At 34.4% G+C, this 5,159-nt stretch overlaps 1 long non-coding RNA gene across 4 annotated transcripts; it reads left to right on the top strand.

Annotated features, from left to right (window-relative positions):
- Window positions 1-601: 601 nt before the first annotated feature.
- On the top strand, window positions 602-4,415 carry LOC133733566 (uncharacterized). 4 transcript variants are annotated; one of them, XR_009857788.1, is made up of 7 exons: window positions 602-969; window positions 1,421-1,475; window positions 1,898-2,064; window positions 2,252-2,315; window positions 2,561-2,626; window positions 3,720-4,014; window positions 4,144-4,415. It is a non-coding gene; the product is annotated as an uncharacterized LOC133733566 (long non-coding RNA). The 4 variants fall into 4 exon arrangements; XR_009857786.1 differs by lacking the exon at window positions 602-969 and having other exon boundaries at window positions 1,086-1,475; window positions 3,720-3,757; window positions 3,975-4,014; window positions 4,144-4,406; XR_009857785.1 differs by lacking the exon at window positions 602-969 and having other exon boundaries at window positions 1,081-1,475; window positions 4,144-4,408.
- Window positions 4,416-5,159: the final 744 nt, after the last annotated feature.

Below are 5,159 nucleotides of genomic sequence, written 5' to 3'. Positions count from 1 at the left end.
TTTTAAATGCTTTTCCCTGAGCCTTTTGGATTTACATTGCCAAGTCTGCAGATTAATTGAGGTCAAGCATGCGTAGGAGTTGAGGCACAGTGTCCACCATCTTCATCTCTGTTGTAGGTTACATGTTTAACCTACTTGTATCTTATTTCAGTTCCTAGTCTAGATTGCACTGATAGCCGAATTCAGTTGTAATGGGTTTTTTTTTTTTTAAGAGTGTAATGATAAGTTAATGTTGGAGATTGTATTTGAGATTTCTTATATATTACTTGGTGGGAGCTGAATCTCTGAGGAGAGCATGTAGACTCTTGGGAGTTTGAATGGTTGTTGATTACATTAGATGTGTTGAATTTGATTTGTAGATTTGGGTAGTCCATCTTTTGGGGGTAATTTTGCCGAATTTTCAATAGAATTTCTCCTAAGATAGGCCGCACATGCCACTTCAGATTTCAGGCTGAAATCTAGGGCAGGTCCTATTACTAGGTCAAAGAGATTCCTGGAGCACTACAATTGAGTGCATTAGTGAAAGGATTCTCATTAAATTTTAACTGTGTGTACAAAGGCTATCACAGTCGTGTATGCTCATTTAAATTAAATGAGCACACTACTACAGAAATGGGTTTCGTAGACACCGGCCCAAACTAAACAATGACGCATTTTTTAACCAACGTCCTTGTAACCCAATAAGGACGCTTAAAATTTTGAACAGCACGGCCCTTAGCTATAATGATAAATGTTTAGAATCCTTCTCTCCTTTCGAGACGTGAACAAAATAAACAAAGAAAACTGAAGAGCCCCTTCTGCTCTCCACTTCGTCTTCTCCGGTTCTCTCTCTCGATCGAGTGAGAGCTGTATTCATGAAATCACCGCCGATTCCTAGATTAGCGACCATTCAACATCGAATCCCTTGTCATCTCCGTGTATGCATAAAACCTTCTCTTCTGCACACACATGCTGCCAAATCCCCTGTTTGTTTCTGGCAAGATCTTGTCCCTCGCCCTCCGCCGTTTCTCTTTCTAGGATTTATTTTTTTGTTTTTCTTCTTTTCTGGAAATCTTTCGATCTGTGTGAAGTCACTACTGAATTGTTCTTTTTTTTTTTTTTTTCTAGGGTTATATTTTCTTTTTTGGTTTTGTGACTAATTTTGTTTGATTGATATCTGCAATATCGTTTTTTCTTTATTTTGGTTCTAAGTGTGAAGTGGTTTGAATGGGCATAAGAATCTTCTAGAGAAACTAATCTGGGATCCAACCAGATCTGAGAGCTTTGGTGCTTCAAAAATTTTAGATATTATTTTAAATGAGTTTGCAGATTTTGAATTAGGGATTTAAGTTTTTGGTTGAGAAAAAGTTCATGGTCGGTGATGTGAATGAATTGAGACACCTACATCTGCTAAACTTGTTTTCTGTCGTTTCCGTGGCAGGTTTCAGCTAGAGCAAATGGAGCAGCAACTTGAAAAAATTCTTGATTCTGTACAGGTATTTGTTAAATATGTTCTTTCAGGGTGTGTATTTGATAGCTACAACATAATCTTGTTGTGTAATGTTTTTTGCTTCTCTGTTCCCTGTTTTCATATGTGATTATCCCAATCCTTATAGTAGATACAGGTTGAGGATATGATTTCAATGTTATTGGGAAATTAATCAAGACTTATCACTATCAATATGATCAAATGTCCTAAGAATTAGGAAATCAGACTGTCAGAAACTTGCTTTCATATAGGTGTAATCTCTTATTGAAATATAAAATTCTGAGTTGCACTTTGTTTCGTTGAGCCATTGTCATATTTTCATCTTGTTGCAGTGATTTCTTCTACAAATATGTATGAGTGGTTTTCCTCTCACTATTCAAGAATTTTGTATTTGCGATTCATGTTATTTAAACTGGTGTTTGAGAACAGGTTGATTCAAAGAAGTTTGGAATGCTGGCAAATTGGCAGCGGGATTTCACCATGGAAAACATATTGATGCAGCTGAAGAAGGAAATGACAGCCTCACACATACTTAAAATACCAGCTGCTGAAACTTGTTAGATATTCTACGTACTAATATTAGGCTTCAGACTCAGGTTTGTTTTACTGTATAATCTTGAGTATCCTTATAATTTAAAGTTCTAATGCTCATTTTTCAATCTATAACCTTATAATTTCAATCTATAATCTTGAGTATCCTTATAATTTAAAGTTCGAGACCAAGTAAAGGTAGCTTTTCTGTTCTTTATTTAATCATTGTTTTTTTTTTTTTTTACTTGGCAGAACACATGCTCAACTTAAGTTGCTAGTAGCTGCTGGCATGTTTAAATGTTAAAGTTTTTAACAGGTAAAGTAAGGAATGTTTGTATTTTGATTATGGCTTATTGGTTTACTCTACAAGTAAGGAATGTTGCGTGGTTCTGCATGATTTAGATGCTTGTTTGTTTTGATGTGGACATCCATATGTGGTTGCAATGTTGCATCTATTAAGTTTTGGATTAGGATGCTGCTATGTAGTATGTTTTGTAATTTAATCGATTAATAGTAGTGTTATATTGCTCAGTTGCACTAATGTAAAACTTTTGATATCAGGTTGAGGACTATCAAAAGAAAGATCAAAACGCCAATAAAGTACATTAACTACCGGGATTATACACGGTAATTAATTTTGCTTATGTCCTAAGTTTGGGATCATAGAGATTACATTTCGAAATATGACTGCTCTACAAGGGCAAATCACATAGTTCCAGATGGAACTTTGTTTTGCTTCTTTCTTTTGCCTCTGCCAAAATTCATGATTTGCCTTAAGAAAATCTGTCTTAGTTATTATGGTATAGGTGATATGTGGGCTGAGTTTCAAATAAGTTTATAGCTTAGAAAATGGAATCAATAATACCGTGGCTGGACAATATCACTGCACAAAAGAGAAACTGTAATGCGTTATTTTTAGTTTTGATTTGTTTATTTTGTTTAACTTTTCACCACTCAATTTTTTAACCTCATTCAAGTGTGACTACTATATCGCTATAATGGTGGAATGCTGAAATTACTTTGCTATTTCTATTCTCAGAGAGCTCAAGCTAAAAATGAATTCCAGCTATAACTATAGTAATCAGTAATCACCCTTCACAGAAATATTAGTTGAGTAATGCTTTAAAACATGATGATACCACAGTTATTTCGTTCACTTCTTATTTTCTAATTTGGACTTTCTGGAGCAAATACTGAATTGTGTTAGATAGTTGGGACAGTAGGATAGTTAATTAGCTGAGGAGAGATTCATGAAATGGGGTTAAGTTCCAGCTCTAAGCAATATCCATGTTTTATGTCTATTTTGTGGTCATTTTGTGAAGATACATAATTTAGAGTATGTTTCCTTGACCTGCATGTAGATGATTCTCTCCTATGTTTAACATAAAAGTTTCTTAAGCTAACAATGCACTAATTATAGTGATCATGATTTTATTGCGTTTGAGAATTCTAAGAAAAGGTATCGCAGCACTTCTGTTGATCATGTAAGTACAGAATAATAAGCAAGCATATGTTGAATATATGAAGATTAGCAATTGATCATTTACTGATGTTAAGCTTAGTGCTTAGTGCTTGTCCATGTTAATAAATGGTTTGCATTTGCTGATGTTAGTGCTTGTATCCAACTTTGTTTGATTTCTCTTAAACTAGACAGTTCATTTCTATGCACTAGGTAGACAGTTCTGAATAATTGCTGATATATTTTATTTATAATGTCCAGAGTCCTTCAATCATGGAGTACAAAGCTCTGGGTTAAATGTGAGCATCATTATATGTGTATCTGATTCATTATGTGTGTGTGTTATATCTATTATGCAGGTCTTATCACTGACAACTTGTAGTGCAGTAAGCTAAGCCTTAAACATACCATACATGCTAACTAAGAAACTTTTCTCTGTGAATAACTGCATTTTACTTCAAATTTTACAATCATTATCTCTTATTGTTTTTACTTTTGAAAATCCTTTTGGTGCAGGTTATTCACTACTGTCATGTTTCTTCAAACTGTATCAAAGGTGAGTCAAAGCTTTTGCATTCTATTTTTTTTTTTTTTTCCAGTGTTGTATTGTAGCAGATTTGAGATGTGTCATTAAGTTGGGCCTCTGATTTCTGTTAAATGTTTGGCATTTTGTTATATCTATCAGGTAGTGGATGAAGATATTGGAGATGATGAAACCAAGTTTTGTGCCTCTATAGTCATCTAAGATCACATAGGATATCAACATGTAATAAGGAATTATTTAGTTGGTTTTAATTGTAGCTTAGTTAACTATTGTCATCTAGGATTAGATAAGGATTAAATTATGTTTAGTCCCTGTACTATGACCCTTTTTTCATTTCAGTCCCTGACATTCTCAATTAATCTGAAAAGTCCCTAACGTCAAAATTTCCGTCTGATTGGTCCCTCCCGCGTCAAATTAGGAGTTGGTCTTAGGTGAAATGTCCAATATACCCCTCTGTTATTTCTTTTTCCTTTTTAATTTCTTTTTCTCCTTTTATTTTTATTTTTTCTTTTTAATTTCTTTTTCTCCTTTTTTTTCTTTTTTCTTTTTAATTTCTTTTTTTCCTTTTTTCCTTTTTTCTTTTTAATATCTTTTTTGCTTTTTCTTCTTTTTTTCTTGTTCCTTTTTAATTTTTTTTTCCTTTTTTTCCTTTTTAATTTCTTTTTTGCTTTTTCTTCTTTTTTTCTTGTTCCTTTTTAATTTCTTTTTTTCCTTTTTTTTTTCTTTTCATTTTGCCTACTTTCTCCTTCCTCAACCCACCAATCCCATTCTGATCAAACTCCACAACCCATCTTTTTCTCTCCCCAAATTGAAACCAAACCCAGCAAAGACCTAACTTGGCGGTGCAGAGATGGACATCGAGCAAAAGCAAGAGACTAGGAGCTGATCGATCACTTCTTCACCTTCTCTGAAGCCATCTCCCTCTGTTGGGATCTGCCCTCGCCTCCATCATCGCCGACGCCATCTCCCAAACACAAGCAGATCCCAATCAGCTAGGAAATTCGCCGCTAAACCACTCCCCTCTTGTTTTCACAGCCTACTTCTCTCTCTCCCACTCAAATCTCACTTTCTCTCTCCACATCAAGCCTCAATCTGGAAACTTTTCACTGAAAATTACCATTTTTTCAGACCCTGAGATTTTTGGGTCTTGCTCAAAA

Source organism: Rosa rugosa, chromosome 2, assembly GCF_958449725.1.
Source record: "Rosa rugosa chromosome 2, drRosRugo1.1, whole genome shotgun sequence".
Classification (NCBI taxonomy): domain Eukaryota; kingdom Viridiplantae; phylum Streptophyta; class Magnoliopsida; order Rosales; family Rosaceae; genus Rosa; species Rosa rugosa.
Note: the sequence above shows the minus strand (reverse complement) of the source record. Positions and strands in the feature narration are given on the sequence as shown.